Source organism: Apodemus sylvaticus, chromosome 13, assembly GCF_947179515.1.
Source record: "Apodemus sylvaticus chromosome 13, mApoSyl1.1, whole genome shotgun sequence".
Taxonomy (NCBI): Eukaryota; Metazoa; Chordata; class Mammalia; order Rodentia; family Muridae; genus Apodemus; species Apodemus sylvaticus.
This window is the reverse complement of record NC_067484.1, coordinates 32747643-32766575: the sequence shown is the minus strand read 5'-3', so window position 1 is coordinate 32766575 and position 18933 is coordinate 32747643.

Here is an 18933-nt window from a genome sequence, read left to right as displayed (position 1 = left end):
GCCAAGCATCCCTTCCAAACCGAAGGGAGAAATTCTAATGGCAGCAAGGTTATCTAGGCCAAGGGTAGCAGTGTGCTTGAGATGTGTTATGTACAGGCCTTGGTGCACACACGCTGACCAGGACAGGTGGTCTCAGAGGACACTTCTCCAGAATGTTCTAGGGCACTCTTCTGGGCTTCTACCCTGAACATGGCTCTTCAGTCCCCCTTGGAAATCTATGAGCTGCCCAACCTCCCCCTTTAATTTAAAAATACCAACTATGGGGACTGAGAAGTGCCTTAATAGTTAAGAATGCTTACTGTTCTTGCAGAGAATCTGAGTTCAATTCTCAGCCCTAATGTTGGGAAGCTCAGAACTATCTGTAACATCAGCTCCAGGCAGCTCACTGATCCTTCTCTTGGTCTCTATTAGTACCTGTCCTTGCGTGAGTATACCCAGTCACAGATATACACTCATACATGATTTCAAAAGTAAATCAAATCTTAAAATAATAGCTGTATTAGATATAATTCACATCCCAAATAACCTAGTCTTTAAAGACAACAATTCAGAGTCTCTTGGGATATTTTTAGCATTCCACAACCATCAAAGATATCTAGTTATGAAGATATTATATGTGAATCTGAGTCTTTAATGGTTGGGGCATCTCTTCAGCTCTAGTTACAAAGATATGAATTATCACTTCCTGTCATCAAAGATATCCATTCATAGATTCTTCCCATACCTTTCTCACCACTTCATGCTTACTCTGTGGGAATTGCTAATCTAGTGTCTGTTTCTACAGAGCAGCCTGTTCTAGATATCTCAGTGTATGAATAAAATCATACACAAAGTGGCCTTTGTATTTGCTTTCTTTTCACTTAGTGTAATATTTTAAAGTGTGGTGACCATGACAATGACTAGCACTTCGTGGGGGGTTTTCTGGCCAAGTGGCATAGCATTGTATTGGTAAACTACAGTATGTTTCTCAGTTCACCTCTTGATTTACATTCAGAGTATTGACACTTCATGACAAGAATGAATAGTGCTTCTGTGAATGTTTGACCACATCTTTCTGTGGTCATGGTTTTCAGTTCTTGGAGTGTCTATCTCTATGAAGGAAATCATAGAATCACTCGGCCCTGGGATTTGAATGTGAAACGTTCCTCCTAGGCTCTTGGGTTTGATCCCTAGCTGTTCCAGAAGGCTGTGAAACCTTTAGAAGGCAGAACCTTACTCAAGGAAGTGAGCCACTTAAGTGGACCTTATGCCAGTATCTTCTTGACACAAAGATCAGCAGTTTGGTTCTTACAAGGGACCTACCAAGAATCGTAGTTTTATCTTAATAAACCAGGGTTCTTCAGCATCAGTTCATGACCCTGATGGAGCAGGTGTGGTGCTGACCAAAAGATTGTGAGTTTGAGACAAGGAAGGAAGGAAGGAAGGAAGGAAGGAAGGAAGGAAGGAAGGAAGGAAGAGAGGGAGGGAGGGAGGAAGGGAGAGAGGAAGGGAGGGGGAGGGAAAGAGGGAAGGAGAGAGAGGAGGAAGATCCTAGGGGCTTTCTGGATGCATGATAGGAAAGGGATGGGAGACTTGGAAGGAAATGGAGTCTGTTTATTTTTGCAGTGCTCAGTGCCAATGGGCAGGGAAGCTTTCTGCCCACTATAGTATCCTCCTAAGCACAGTACAAGAATGGTCTGGTTACACACAGGATGCATATCATGCATGGTATACTTACGGCATGTATTTTAGAGCAGTATGTAAAGTCCTCCGGAGGTACGTAGGATCTGACTATAATTTGTTTTGCTTTTTTAACTCTGGCCCGATGTACTTACCTCACCTTTCTGTCCTATCCCTGTCTTCTAGCAGATCTCAGACATTCAATATCAGTTCTGTAAGTTGGGTGCACAGCACAGCTCCGTCAGCGGTCAGCATATGTGGTGCCTAATTCTCCTCATACCTCAGGCCCTCCCTCAGCCATCTGCAGTCTGATATTCCCAGATGTGCTGGCTTCCTGTGGCTGCTATAGCAAATTAATGTGAATTCTATGGCTTGGAATAGCATAGATGTAACCTCGTGTGGTTCTACAGGTCAGAGCTCTAAATTAATTTCACTATACTAAAAACCAAACTGTCAACAGACTGTGGCCTTTCTGGAAGCTCCAGGTAGAATTTGTATCCTTGCTTCTTCTACTTCTAGATGCACATGCCTTCTGTAGCTCATACCCCTCCCTTCCATTGCCAATGCCAGCATCCTAGCATCTTGCTTCCATGGTTACATTGCTTTCCATTTGCTATGGTCAAATTCCCCTCTGTCTCCTGTTGTGAGAACACCTGTGATTTTATTTAGAGAAAGCCTGGGGGAACCAGGATGATTTTTATGTCATAAGATCCTTAATCACATCTAGGAGATCTCTTTTGCCATATAATGAACATCTCCACAGGGTCTGTGTTTAGCCTCCTGAACCCCCTGTGACTTATATGGCTAATGAGAGATTGCGGTCAGTTGAAGGCTGTTATTATTTTTTTTTTTTTTTGTATTCTAACTTTAGTTTGGTTATGACCAGCCCTTGTAATTAACTCTCTTTATTAGGCTGTTGAGTAGGTAAAATTTTGTAGGGGTGATTGATGTGTGATACTATTCACGGGGAGAAATGAACAAACGTTTACTTACCCCAGGTAGGGAACCAACTGAAGATCAAAGTAAGGATACTATCAAAGCCCAACTTGGAGAACCAATGATTTTTATTGAGGTTGTTTACCAGAATATGAGTAAGGGGCTACTTGTAAAAGCAGAAATGACTCAAAGACACATGCATCCCCCAAGCCCACCCCAGCATCGGTGATAGATTGTGAAAACTGGAAACCTGGGGCTCACTGCATAGTCTGCAGGCAGCTGAGAAGGTTGGAGAGAGTCTTTCCAGGTAACTCAGCTGGTCTGAGCCTCTTCCGGGCAGCTTGGCTGGTCTTTGCTTCTTCTAGGCAGCTCTACTTGTCTAAGGGTGCCTTTCAGTTGTCTGGACTCCTTGTGCATGCTTGGGGAAGAAAAGGATTAGAGACTCTGGTTTGTTTCAGGAACTTCCTGAAGTGTGCTGAATTGTTTAGTTCCTGAGTTTAAGAAGCTTCCCTGCAGGGTGCGGGATTTCAACTTTCCTTAGAAATCCCGGGTCCTAAAGTGCTTCCCCTTAGAAACATCCTGTTGGTCCACCACCCTTTAACATCAGTCTTAAAATATTCTGACATTTCACTTCCCCTTTAACATCTTGTGCCTTAAGGAGTTTCCCTCTCAGATTCAAGGTTTTAATCTAAACAACAATTATGTATGGGTATTTGGGGATGGGCTTTCATTGATACAAGTCCCTTGTGTCATCTCTACTTCTGTAAGGCACCCCAGTAAATTCATTGGTTTACTAAGCTAGATGTGGATGGAATCAACTCCTCGATCACCAGTTCCCTAAATGGGGCTGAAGTAGATAACTAGGGAGAAAAAAAAAGTATGGAAATGATTTGATAATGCTCTAAAGAAGGCCAAATGCAAATCAAGATGAGGGAAAGGATTTTTTTTTTTCAACTAGAAAAGTCCAACCATGACTGTGAATGTGAAATATCAAAGGCAGCTAAGAGAAGTTGCAGGTAAATGAATACTAAAGTTTCCTAACACTGAGTAGGTGCTAAGCACCTTGAGGGTGGATTCCTGGGTTTCACTCTGATCTGAACTTCAGGTAAGGAGCTAGCCTGGAACACCCACCATAAGGGCTATTTTCTGTAGTCAGTCGATCAGTTGAACAGAGTCTAGGCTAGCCTGGAAATTGGACTCCAGAATGGGCTGAACAGGCACGAGTCTTTCTTCCACCCAGGTCTCTGGACCTTCTCTTTGACCCTGGAAATGTTGCCTAGTCGTCCAGGGTTGGCTTGGTACAATGTACAGCCTGGACCCATAATTACTAGAGTCTTTGGGAGAGGGACCTAGAATTTGAAATTTTATAAGCTCAGATTATTCTTTTACTTACCCCAGGCAGGGACATGGTGGCTGAGGAGAATCAAAATCATGAGTGCGTTAAAATACTGTGCAAGTCACTTAAATGAGTGCAGCCTGAGAAGGCAGATAAGTCTCAACTTCATTGGTCAATTGTGATTGATTGGCAGTGGCTGCCTGGGTCACGATGTTGACATGAATGATAAGGACTTGCCTCGGCTCCCACAAGAATAAACCCATAGTAAATAAGTCATGTCTGCCATGGCCGAAGTTAGAAATGGTGAATGGTGTTGAATGCTGGTTCCTTTTCCTTCATTTTCTCCTAGAAAGACCTAACTATACTCTTTTATTTTATGCTGAAGTACAGTGTATGTATAAAAGACTGTGTGTGTGTGTGTGTGTGTGTATCAAAATAAAACACATGCTTTAAAAAAAAAATGTCTTTATATAGTAGGATCCAAAATCCTGGATAGCACACTGCATTGTCTCACAACTTTCTTAATGTCTAATTTAAATAAATCCCTTTTGGCATAATTTAAGCCCTTTCATTCTCTCCCCAGAGGAGAACACAGCAGCTGCCCCTCCTCCCTTTCTCCATATGCCTCCCTATTTTTAAGAATTCAGTTCTCCAGAAACACATTAATGAGATGCTTCTATTTTAAATGAGTTATTTGTTTGGTGGGTTGGCATTCTTCCTCTCCAAAGCTCAAAATTCTTTGTTATGGAGACAAATTGGAATAGGACACAGAGAGCTGAAAGAATTCAGAGCCATCCAAGCTTTTCTTGTCACAGATGGGGCAAGAGGCCCACAAGAATAAGGCCTGGCTTGCTCACACAGTGGAACCAGAACTGAGTCACATCACAACCACCTCACCTCTTTCCACAGAGTTTTTTCCACCACGCCATGATAGTGGAACTCTGGGTGTGATTTGAAGAGAATAAACCCAAAACTAACACATATCCGATTCATATACATCAACACCATTCCATCTCAAGCTCCTGGTCTCTGTGCCAAGGTTTGAAGTGATGAAACAGGCCAGGCCAGGAAACCAGGTGACTCTTTTCCCAGGAGCAACCTTAATCAAGAATGGATGGAAATGGGTAGGTAAATGCTCAGTTTATCACCCCTTCTTTGATCCAGCCACTTGGGCTCAGATCTTTGCAGGTATGACCAAATTAAGGTAAGGTCATCCTGTTTTAGAATGGGCTCTGAATACACACACACACACACACACACACACACACACACAGGTTCACAGTACACACACACACACACACACACATAATAAAATTAATGAAATTATACATTTTATATGGGTTTATGTCTTAGGGTTTTACTGCTGTGAACAGACACCATGACCAAGACAAGTCTTATAAATGACAACATTTAATTGGGACTGGTTTACAGGTTCAGAGGTTCAGTCCATTGTCATCCAGACAGGCATGGTTCAGAAGGAGCTGAGAGTTCTACAGCTTCATCTGAAGGAAGCCAGGAAGACTGGGCATCCTCAGGCAGCAGGAGGAAGATCTCCAAGCCCACCCCACAGTGACACACTTCCTCTAACAAGGCCACACCTTCTAATAGTGCCAGTCCCTGGGACGAACATATGCAAATCATCACATTCCACTCCCTGGCCCCCATAGGCTTGTTCAAACCTAAATCTGTGGGGGCCATACCTAAATATAGCATAATGTAAAATACATTTAGTCCAACTTCAAAAGTTCCCGTAGTCTATAGCAGTCTCAACAGTGTTAAAAGTCCAAAGGTCAAGTTCTCTTCTGAGATTCATCCAGCCATGTAACTATAATCCCCAAAGCAAGACAGGTAACCATTTGGGCAAATTCCAAACTCTGCATCTCCCATGTCTAATGGCAAAACATTCTTTAGATCTCCAACTCCTTTTTCATTTTTGTTGACTGCAACAAGCTTCTTCCTTCTGGGCTGGTTCCACTCCCTGTTAGCAGCTTTCCTTGGCAGGCATCCTGTGGCTCTGGCATCTTTAACATCTTGGGGTCCCCAAGTCAACTTCACTTCACAGCTTCTTGTTTCAGTGTGGGATTCACACATGATTTTCTTTGCTCCTCCAAAGGGCTGGTGTCACTTCTCCAGCTCTGCCCCCATGTAGCACTCTAAGTTTAGGTTGATCCATTCCACTGCCACTGCTGTTCTTGGTGATCATCCCATGGCATTGGCATTTCCAATACACTGGGGTCTTCCTCTGTAACTAGACTTCACCAATAGCCTCTCAGAGGCTCTCTTCATGGTGTCAAGCCTCAACTCCTTCACATGACCCTTTAGTCCTGGGCTATCAACTACAACTGAGGCTGCACTTTCACCAATGGCCTTCCATGGCCTCACAGTTCCCAGCCTCAGCAGTTCTTCATGACCCCTTCATGCCTTCAAAATCAGTACCACCTGGGTGATTCTTACGCATTACCAAGTACAGCTGCAGCATGAGGTACAACCTTGAATATCTCTGGAATACAGCTTCTTTGTGCTCTCAGAAAACACTTCCCAGAAGATTTCGCCTAAGTGATGCTGGTCTCTTCTTAATTACCACTAATTTTTTAGCTCCAGCTAACCAGCATCAATTGTCCCAGTAGTCTCCTTCTCCTCTTGAATATAAAGCTAGAGACACACGGCCGAAGCTGCTGAATTCTGCTGCTTGCAGGAGCTGGAAAATTGGCCCCCTTGTTCTATTACATTATTACTAGCTTCCTTTTTCCCAACTCCTTCACTGCCTAAGCTTGACTGTCCTGGAACTTGCTCCATAGACTGACTTTGAACTCAGAGATCTGCATGCCTGTCTCCTAAACACTGGGATTAAAGATGTGGTCCTCCAAGCCTGGATTTAAATTTTTCTTCACCTAGAATTTGCTGTTTTAAGCTGGCCTTGAACTCATAGATCTGCTTATCTGCCTCCTGGGATTAAAAGCTTGTAGTACCAAGTCTGGACCTAAATTTAGCTGGGATCTGGGTAGAATCTTGTTCCAAGGTCACTACTCCCTTAATTCAATTTAATATCTTTGAATTCAACTCCATTTCACTTCCTGGAGTCCCTTTGATACTCAAACTATATATTTTGTATTTTTCCTTTCTCAGCTTGCTGTGTTTGTTCAAAATGCTCTTCATCAGACTTAACCAGAGAACAAAGTCTCTGTTGGGCTTTTTTTGAGACTTTCTTTGTCGATGCAAGTAATATAAATCTCTTTTCTTTTTCTTTCTTTCTTTCTTTCTTTCTTTCTTTCTTTCTTTCTTTCTTTCTTTCTTTCTTTCTTTCTTTCTTTCTTTCTTTCTTTCTTTTTACCTTAGCCTCAGGCAGTCTCTTCAGATAATGGCAAAAAGCAGCCATGTTCTTCACCAAAATATCACAAAAACAGTCTCTCAGCCACATATTAAAGTTCTTCTCCACTGAAACCTCTTGGGCCTAAACAGTTCAAATGACCCTCAGCACCATTGTCTTCCATATTCCTACTAGGCTGGCCCATTAAGCCCCACTTTGCAAATCCAAAGTCCCAAAATCCACTTTCTTCCAAACAAAAGCATGGTCAGGCCTATCACAACAATACCCAACTCCTGGTACCACCTTCTGTCTTAGGGTTTTACTGTTGTGAGGAAGGTCTCCAAGACCACCGCCACAACGACATACTTCCTCAAACAAGGCCACACCTTCTAATAGTGCCACTCCCTGGGATGAGCATATGCAAACCATCACACTTTATTTATTGCATTTGGACTATATCTTTACAAAATTGACTTTAAATTTTTATTTTATTTTTTGTTGTTGGTATTGCTTTTCATTTTACCTAGAGGTAAGATCTCACATAGCCTAGGCTGGTCTCAATCTCACTGTTATGAAGCCAATGACTGAACTCCTGATCCTTCCCACCCCACAAATGCTCACATAGGCATGTGCCAACATGCCTGGTCATTGTTTTTGTTTTGTTAGTGTTTCTGAGGATCAAATGCCAGGCCTTGAGTATGCTGATTAGGGGCTTTATCACTGACCTTCCACCCCTGAGTCCCAGAAAAGCATCATCTTCTATTTGGTGATTCTGTTTGCAGGAATTCATCATGTAGAAATACTTGAACAATTGCTCAACGGTATATGTGTAGAGGTGCGTATTTCAGGATGGATTGTAGTTGTATGAAAACTGAAAATGTGCAAGTAAAATCAAAGGCTAAGAGCCTGCTGTAGCCTGCCCCATGGATTCAATAGGGACATTATATTCATGCATATGGCACAGGACAATTTATATACAGATGAGGACGGTGGATCACCACCACATTGAAAAGAAACCACTTGTCAAGTATATATGAGCCCACTGAGGGTACGGAACTATTTATGTGAGAGGCTGAGCTTCTTACGGAGAACCTCTGCTCCTAGGTAAGACTGAGACATCTCTGGAGCAGGCGAATGAGGGGAAGATGCTATTTACTGCAGGGAGGAAGAAAGTTCTGACTTGGTGAGGTGAGCACCAATTTCACCTCCCTAAGTTAAGGCATCCGCTGGAAGTGCTTGTGATCCTTTCTTCAGCCATGGCTTCATCAGTGTTGAATCCTGAGAGAGGGTTTTACATCTGTAAGGTACTGTAGGTTGTAGTGCTCTAGACCTTAGGGCCTCTTGGAACCTCAGAGACAGAGGGCTGATAGAAAGGAAAAAGGACATTGTGTCTTCCTCAGTGGGGCTGAGACTTGTGGTATGGATCCTAAAGAGATGCAGAAATCATTCAGGTGAAAACAGAAAGATAGCTAAGCAGGGGATACAGTAGCTGGACATTGCCTGAGTATAGTTCTGGCTGGCATAAGTTCCAGCAATTCCCATATGATAGGCAGATAGAACTCGAAAGCTGTCTAGAGTACACAGCAACCAGGATAGAGGTTGGCACAAGGGCTACCATGGCATCGAGCTATAGTGAGGGAGCACGAATATTTAGATGAGCGGGTAAGTCCAAGGGCTGATGCTATTACAGAGGAAGAAAGTCAAGAAAAACATCAGGAAGGACGTCAAGTGACATGGGAAGAGAAACTGGGCAGATGTGGCAGCTAATCACGAATTATCAAAGAGGGCACCAAAAACTTTAAAAAAAAAAAAAAAGTAAAGGAAGGAAGGATTCCCACCTGCATGTTCAAGAAGCGGGCCCAGGCCAGACTGTGATCTCAAAACTTTGGCCTCCAGAGCTGTAAGAGAATTGGTTGTTGTCATTCTCAGCTCTGTACTCTACAAAGACCCCAGGAAACACATACGCCATATCTAATGATATCAATATGTAATAGTATAATGGTGAGTAATGCTAAGATGTAATAATACTCTTGTGATTACATTATTGTTTTTATTATTGTTACATTATTAGTAATGTGAAGGTAAGATGAAGCAGTGGTGTAACTGGAACTATTAGAGGGACAAAAAAGATGAAGCAAGGCTCAATTGTGGGTTGGAGAGATGACTCAGTGGTTAAGAGCACTCGTTGCTCGTTCACAGAACCTGAGTTTGGATCCTAGCACCCACATCTAGTGGCTTTCAACTGTCTGTAAGTCAGCTACAGAGAATCTGATGCCCTTTCCTGTCATCCACAGGCATGCACACACACACACACACACACACACACACACACACACTCACTCACATCGACTTTTTACAGATGGTTTGTTTGCTTGTTTGTTCATTTTGGAAGTTTGGTTTTGTTTCTTTTTGGGTTTTGGTTGTTTGGTCTTTCAAGACAGGATTTCTGTGTGTAGCCCTGGCTGTCCTAGAACTCACTCTGTAGACCACACTAGCCTAGATTTCAGAGATCCACCTGCTTCTGCCTCCCAAGTGCTAGGATCAATGGCGTGCACCACTGCCAGCCAGAAGAGGAACCTTGAGTTAACTGAACTTAGAGGCTAAATAAGATTACTGTCTTGTCAGCAACTGGAGAAGAACTAGGTTCTGATTATCACTTCCCGCCTGCGTGACCTTGGGGACATTGTTTAGCTTTTCTGGTGAATCAGTTTTCAGATTTGGTTTTTTCGAGACAGGGTTTCTCTGTGTAGCCCTGGCTGTCCTGGAATTCACTCTGTAGACCAGGCTGGGCTGGAACTCAGAAATCTGCCTACCTCTGCCTCTCAGAGTGCTGGGATTACAGGCGTGCGCCACCACCGCCCAGCTGAATCAGTTTTCTGTTCCGTCTTTAAACTCGCCCTCCTCCTGGCTCTGCCTTTAAAATCCTGGAGTTACAGGAGAGCATCACCACCTCCAGCTAATGTCAGACGACCATCTTTAGACCATCCTGCATGGCTGCTGATGCTCAGTAGTCAGTTACATAGGACAAGGAGCTGTCCTGTGCTATTTTTGCTCTTCTTGTAGCTTGAAATTGTTTACTGTGCTTCTCCACTGGAATATGACTTTCCATTGTCCATTTTGTGCACGCCGATAGAGCTCCTTTGTAAGTCTGCCTGATGAATTGTCTCCTAGAGGCGACAAGTGAGTCACCTTTGCTATCTAGGTGTCTATCTTAGCCAGTGTTCTGTTGCTGAGAAGAGAAATCATAACCATGGAAACACATATGAAGGAAACCATTTAACTGGGGCTGGCTCACAGTTTTAGAGGTTTAATTTATTATCAGCATGGCAGGAAACATGGCAGCAAGCAGGCAGACACGGTGCTGGAGAAGGAACATCTGGATCTTCAGAGAGCCGGAAGAGAGAGTGAGTCTGGGTTTGTCATGAGTTTCTGAAACTTCAACACCCACTACCAATGACACATTTCCTCTGACAAGGCCACACTTTCTAATCCCTGTTAAGTAGCACGAGTCCCTACTGACCAGGCATTCAAATATATGAGCCTGGGGTGAGGGGAGAGGCATTCCTATTGAAAATGCCACAGTGTCTCTCACCTTTGTCACTAGTCCACAGGGAAGAGCCGAGCTCAGCCCACACCCCACAGATTACCTTTCCAACATCTGCATTTCTCCTCAGCCTAAATGTAATCCAGTGTCTGATCTAAAGCACATGCATACATCCTGGGCAAGATACAGGATGAAGATACTTCCTTGTCTCATTGACCAAATACAAGCATTTGGATGGTCTCCCCTTCCTCTTCTGAGTTAAAAGTTCACTAGTTTATGTGGCAGGTGCCTTGGTAACCCTCACCCAGGCTAATAAAAGGTAGCAACTCACCTTAGTTTCTTCAGATGCTGCCACCATACTTGAGACCTTCCACCCCTCCAGGTTCTCTCCAGCACTGTCATCTATGTCTTTCCCAGAAAAGACGTCTTGGTGAGATCTGGGAACACAGACTCACATCCTGCATGCTCCTCTTTAGGGGTGCTCAGGTTACACTCCGAAGTGGGGCCAAACAGGACCAAGTGTCAACTACTTGAGATGTGACAAGTGAATAGCTTTGTTCATGCAAGTGAATAGCTTTGTTCATGATATTCATTGTCTAAAACTGATTTTACTTTAAAAAGCTTAATCCCTCCTACCTCTTTCCCTGTCTCTGTCTCTGTCTCTCTCTCTCTCTCTCTTTCTCTGTACATAAATGCAATCCAAAGTGGGTGCTGGGACTTGAACTCAGGGTCTCTAGAAGAGCAGTGTGCACACTTAACCAACAAATCTCTTCAATCTTAAATTTGATAAAATTGCCTGGCGGTAGTGGCCTGTAATCCCAGCACTCGGATTTCGGATTTCTGAGTTCGAGGCCAGCCTGGTCTACAGAGTGAGTTCCAGGACAGCCAGGAAAAAAAAATCCCAAAAACAAAAAACAAAAACAAAAACAAAAAATTTTGATAAAATACACACACACACACACACACACACACACAGACACACACACACAGCAACAACAAAAACCTCCCCAACAATTTGAATTATGATAGAAGAGGTTTTTCTTTTTTTTCTTTTTTTGACAGACCCATTGAGCCATAGAATAGTATTTACTTTTCCCAAGGCCAAAAGATTGCATTTATAATCCTACATTACCCTCCAAAGAGAAAGCCAGATCAATTTAATCCCACATGACTTGTTTTCCAGTGTAAACATTTTTTTTTAAGCAAGGTATGACTGCTTAGAGATGCCAGGCATCAGCAGAGCCTCTCCTTTTTTTGTTTTGTCTTGGGTTTTTTTTTTTTGTTTGTTTGTTTTGTTTTGTTTTTTGGAGACAGGGTTTCTCTGTGTAGCCCTGGCTGTCCTGGAACTCACTCTGTAGACCAGGCTGGCTTCGAACTCAGAAATCTGCCTGTCTCTGCCTCCCAAGTGCTGGGATTATAGGTGTGCGCCACCACAGCCTGGCTAGAGCCTCTCCTTTTGACAACTGTCACATCAGTTAGGATGAAAATCCCTTAACTAGAGAAAGATAGAGCCAGGTTGCAGTTAAACTTGCAGTTGTGCTGGGAAAGAGACTCTGAGAGCCAAAGGTAGGACAGAAGGAGTGAAATGGGAGGAAGGCGGGATCAGGAACACCAGAGTGAAAACACAGCGGGCCTGGAACAGCAGCAGAGACTTCTCCAGGCCAAACTGGACGCCTGGCTTCATTATCCTAAGAACTTTGCTTTGAATAATTCACAGGGCACTCAGCAGGGTGTCATTTTTGTTTTTGTCTGCTTAATAAATATTGATTGTAATGTCAGAAAAGGTAATTAAAAATTAAAGCACTCTTATGTTTAAGATGTTGACCCTCACTTGCTGATATCATTTGGCAAATTGTTGGGCATGAACTTCAGTATCACAGAGCAAATCTTTCAACAACAACAGAACAGACAGTGACTTGTAAGATAGAGCTACTGAGTGAGCAGACTTCTGTATTCTTCTCCACAATGTGTCTGCTCTCTCTCTCTCTCTTTCTCTCTCTCTCTCTGAGAATCCAAATATAAACCTGTTCATTTCTTTTAACCATTTCCCATTAGCAACTTCTTTTGCTGTGACTAATTCATGTGTAGCTATTTTCGTTTGTTTACGTTTGCAAATGACTATAAAAGAAATTCCAGTAAACTCAACTTTATCTATTATTTATTTTGTAAAAAATGAAAATGGAAAAAAATGTTTTCATTATATATTTGCAGACCCTGTGATCCATGATGATAAGCTAGCTAGCTACAGACTTACAAGTCAACCTCTTTAAAATTAGAGCATCTAATGTGTCTAATATTAAATGTATCTAGTAGGACTGGTAAGATGGCTCAGTGGTAAGGGCACTGGCTACACAATCCTGATGATCTCCAGCACCCACATAAAGGTTGGAAGTGGGAATGGGATCCATAAAGTTGCCCCCTGACCTCCACATACCCACATGTGGAAATGCACATATGTCATAATGAATAAATTTAAGTAATATAACCTGCCCTCTGTTCCCCTGTGTGCGACTGGTTCAGTGGACTGCAGATTGGAAATATTCGAGCCAAGCATGGCGAGCACTCCTGCAAGCCCAGCACTTGGGAACTAAAATTAGGAAGATCAGGAGATCTTCCTCAGCCCCAAAGTAGAGTCAAAGCCACACTGGCTCGAGTGAGACCGTGATTCAAAACAAACAAGCAAGCGAGAAGGAAAGGAAATATTTGAAAACAGTACATCTTTGTTGACCCTATGAATATTTTTTTAATTGGCTTAAATTCTGACATTGTTATTGACATGGAATTTGCAACATATAAGGCAGTGGTCCTCAACCTTCCTGATACTGTGACCCTTTAATACAGATGTTCATGTTGTGGTGACCCCCGCCACAGAACCATTTTCATTGCTACTTCATCACTGTAATTTTGCAACTGTTATGAGCTGCCATGTAAATATCTGGTATGCAAGTATCTGATGTGCAACCCCCAGAAGGGCTATGACCCACAGGTTGAGAACCACAGGTGTGAGGCATTCCTAGTAATTTAGAGAATTAGAATAATTTTAGAGTAAGCAGAGAATAAGTGTGGGTTCTATGCAAACAATGCTCCATTTTATTTACAGACTTAGGTATATGCAAATTTGGGTATCCTGTGTGTGGGGTGGGCTATTACTGAGTCCCCACAGACAACAGAGTTGGGAAGCAGAGGAACTGACATGGTGATTCAAGACAGACCGACGGGGTCTAGAGAAATGGCTCAGCAATTAAAACCATTTGCTACTCTTCCAGGGGACCCAGGTTTGGCTCCCAGCACCCCACATGGCAACTTACAACAATCGGTAATTCCAGTTCTGGGGATCTAAAGCCCTCTTTCAGTCTTGCATGCATGTGGTACACAGACATACAGGCTGGCAAAACACGAAAAATTACATATAAAATATTTTTTTCTAAAGTAAATACTTACAAAGTTGATAAATTATTTAAAGAAAACAAGAAATCACTCATGATAAAACAGGTAATCATTAGTCCAATTTTAGCACACTAGCTTCAACTTTACATGTGCACATTTAATAAAATGTTGGGGTCACATTGCATGCACAATTTTGTTCTGTTTTTCTGCTGTTTATTATGTAATAACAATTATATATTACTAGATTTTTAGAAAGAATTTTAGACTAGAAATATTGGATAATATAGAAGAATCTAGTAATAGAGGTAATAGCAATGTGTCCATACCTTTCCTCAGATAAAAAGAGAACTGTTAACACACAGCTTGGCCTGAGCCCAGAGCGTTTCCTTCTGTGTTCTATCACTCGGTCTAGGCCTGGAAGCTTCCAGTCACTGTACAATCTAATCTTCCAGGCTGACTGATTCACTTCAGTGTCTCTCGGCTTCTGACTGAATTACTCACACCACCACCATACTCCTCTCCCTCTCCCTATCCCCTCCCCCTCCCCTTCCCCTTCCCCTTCCCTCTCCCTTCCCCCTCTCCTCCCTCTCCCCCTCCCTCTCCCTCTCTCCCCCCTCCTCTTCTCCCTCTTCCTCTTTCCCTCTGTCCCTCTCCCTCTGTCCCTCTCCCTCTGTCCCTCTCTCCCTCTCGCTATCCCTCTGTCCCTCTCCCTCTGTCCCTCTCCTTCTCTTCCTCTCTCCCTCTCCCTCTCTCCTTCTCTCCCTCTCTCTCTCCCTCTGTCCCTGTCTCCCTCTCCCTCTCCCTTTCCCTCTCCCTCTCTCCCTCTCTCCCTCTCCCTCTCTTCCCCCTCCCTCTCCCTCTCTCCCTCTGTCCCCCTCTCCCTCTCTCCCTCTCTCCCTCTCCCTCTCTCCCTCTCTCCCTCTCTCCCTCTCCCTCTCTGTCTCTCTCTCCGCCCACCCCCATGCTATGTGCTATTGCTCTTAGGTAGCCCCTCTTTTTTGTGGTATTTACATGTGAGTTGGGCACATCCTATCTCTGACTCATTCTGTCAGATCTTTTTCTGATTCATCACTTTGTCTGTTCCTCAGTTAGACATCACTTTCAAATATGGCTGTCTCCTCCACAAATTAACCTTACCTTCTTACCTTCACTGTTAGGGATTAAAGGTGCATACTAAGGGCATGCCTGTATTTCAGCATAATCGTACTATAATCCAGGGTATGTTTATATAATTCCAGCTGGATAATATAGACTTAGGAGGTCTTTGGATGTCATCCCTTGCCAGAGCAGCCGTGTTGCTAGATTAAAATTCTTCTAGAGTTATATCATAGAATACTAAACTTGCTCCTTTTTTGAGTTAGCTGTGGTAGCTTGGAACTGTCTATACAGACCAGATTGGCCTTAAACTTACCAAGATCTGCCTTTCTCTGCCTCCCAAGTACTGGAATTAAAGGCATGTACCATCATACCTGTCTAAATTTGCTTCTAGTTATTTGCTACATCGTGAAAGGCAAATCTTTTTTAAGAATAATATTTATTTTATTTTTAGTTATGTCTGTGTGCATATAGGTATACGCACTTGGGTGTGGGCACTGACGAAGTCAGAAGGGTTTCAGCTCCCCTCGAGCTGGAGTTGCAGGTGTTTGTAAACCTTCTGACAAGTCTGCTGAGGACCAAATTCTTACCCTCTGGAAGAGGAGGAGTCACTCTTGACAACTGACCTGTCTCTCCTGATAGAGCCTTTATATAAATATCTTTTGATATTTGAATATATGTTCAGCACAGCATCTTTGAATGTATGTTATAAATTTTAAAGATTTATTTTATTTTTAAAATTATTCACATATAATTTGAAATACATATATATTTAAAATTATAAATGTATCTGTGTGCAGGCATGTGCATGTGGGTGTGGGTCTGCAGAATACAAAGGTATCAGATTCTCTGGAGTTAGAGTTACAGGTAGCATAAGCCACCCAGTGCTGGAAAACAAACTCAAGTACTCCAAAAGAGTAGTACCCATTCCTAACCATGGAGACATCTCTCCAAAAACCGTGGGCCACTTCACAAATTTTCATGTCCTCTCTGCACAGAGGACAGGCTAACTTTTTCTGTCTCCTTTCAATTTTAGGATATGTAGCTTAGTCTGATCTCAAAGTCTCAGTCTTCTTTCTCATCCTTCTGGGCACCTGGGCTATAGGCATTCACCATAACTAACATGGTCTATAAGCATGCACTGTAGCTCATGGACTGTAGGCATTAACTGCAATGAATGCATGGACTGTAGACATTCACCATGACACAAGGTCTATAGACATTCATCGTAACTCATGGATCGTAGGCATTCACTATAACTCAAAGGTGTGTCTTTGAGTATTTCTAGGACATATTTCTAGAAGTTAGATTTTGGGTCAAAAATTATAGACACATTAAAGACTCTTAGCTTCATGCTCTCCCACAGAGATACTTACACATTCATGCTAATTGTTACTCCATTCACAAGATCAAGGGAATGGTAACAGCCTAGATGTTCCTCAACAGATGAATGGATAATGAAAAACGTTTTACAAGTATACAGTGACAATTTATTCAGCCATAAAGAAAAATGAAGCTCAGAGGGAACTGAATGGAACTGGTGATTGTAGAATTAAATGAGATCTCTCAGACTCAACGCTATAAATACCACCTGCTCTCTCTCACATGAGATACTAGCTTTCCCTTTTTATGTATGTGAATTTGTGGAGGAATAAAGTGTGGGCATAGGTCATGAAATGAGAAAGGGGCCTTGAGATAAGGGAAAGAGGTGTAATGTTGGGGGATGGGCAGTAATAGAATACCATCCTATGGCTTAGTCAGTGCATTCTTACACAACCCGGCACCAACAGCTTAGGAATGGCACTGCCCACAGTAGGTTAACCTTTGCCATATCATCACCAATCAAGAAAATCCCGGACAAACTTGCCTACAATCTGATGGAGATAATTCTTCAGCTAAAATTCCCTTCTCTCAGATATGTCTAGGTTTGTTGACAAAAATATAACTAGTACAAATATTGACCAAATATAGTTATTCAACAATTAAATGTTATAAACCCATTACTAAATAAATTATTACAAGCAAAGATGATAAACATTCAAGACTTACCATTTGGTAATATTGCTACATGTCAGCATTTTATATTATATTTATATTTATGTTATATTATACTTATATTTCAGTACTTTTACAGCTGCTATATCTGTACAGGAGCTAAATAAAATGTCGCATTACTGCATATCTCTTTTCAGCTCTGTGCTCAATGATGTCACCACGGCATGGCAGTAGCTTAAAATCAGCTCATAAACATGGTAACACCAAGGAATCCACTTTGAGGATTTGGACAGCGTTCAAGCATTTACCAATAGTCTAATTTTATGAAATGTTAGTCATGATAGAACGATTAAAACCCGATAGTAGATTTTGAAGTCATACTGATGTAGAGGTATAAATTGGAAACTAAAATCATATAAAAGAAAATATAATGAAAATTTTGATATCAACACGCAAGCGGCAGGGCACAGCTAGCAGACGTGGGCTCAGGAGAGTGGAACTTGAGGGCTACAGGCTGAGTCCACTTTTAGCCTGATTTCTCTGATTCTTGACTCATTTGTAACCAACTGCCGAGCTTTGTCCACCATGATGGACAGATATTCTCACAAACAATGAATAATAATCAGAACATAGTTTATAATAACAGCAACAACAACAACGACCACCACATGCGGTGGTTTGAATATGCTTGGCCCATAGGGAACGTTACTGTTAGGAGATGTAGCCTGTTGGGGGAAGTGTGTCACTGAGGGGGTGGGCTTTGAAGCTCCGCCCAGTGTGGAAGAGTCTTTTCTCCTGGCTGCAATCAAATGAAGATGTAGAACTCTCACCTCCTCCAGCACCATGCCTGTCTGGACTCTGTCATGCTTCCTGCCATGATGATAATGGACTGCACCTCTGAACATGGAAGCCAGCCCCAATTAAATGTTGTTCCTTATAAGAGTTGCCTTGGTCATGGCGTCTGCTCACAGTAATGAAAACCCCAACTAAGGCAGCCTCCCTTATGCTTCTTGACAATTTCTTAATGGATAACTGACCACCATTAATGAATACACTTAGTGACAATTAATGAATACAATATGTTCTCAGTCTTCCTAATGCTGTGACCTTTTACCACAATTCCTCATATTGTGCTGACTCCCAATCATAAAAATATTTCATTGCTACTTCATAACTGTAATTTTCCTAATGTTATGAATCATAATATAAATATCTGATATTCAGGATATCTGATCTGTAACCCCCCAAAGGCATCATGACCACAGGTTGAGAACCACTGTAATATGGATTATATACGAGAGTATTAATTTGTTATAAACTGCGCTAAACACTGTTTTATAACAGAAAAACTTGCAATAGGCACCTGTGATTTGTGAGAGCTCTGTTGAGCAATTCCCAGCACACCGCCACCCCCACACTATGCTGCCTGTCCCATGACATGAATTACTATCTAGGTTTCCTCCTCAGTTCTGGTCACATCTGGTACTCTAGGCCCTGCCTAAGGCCTGCACTTCAATGTCAAGGTCAGTCCATTTGGCAGAAGGCCATGAGCAAGCCTTGGCTCTGCACAGCATCCTTCCCCAGTTGGACTGGGCCCCAGTGTCCCTCAGCTCTCTGGCCATTTTCCCACCACTGCAGAGAGAGAGCTCTCCTAAGATCCAGCTATCTCTCCTA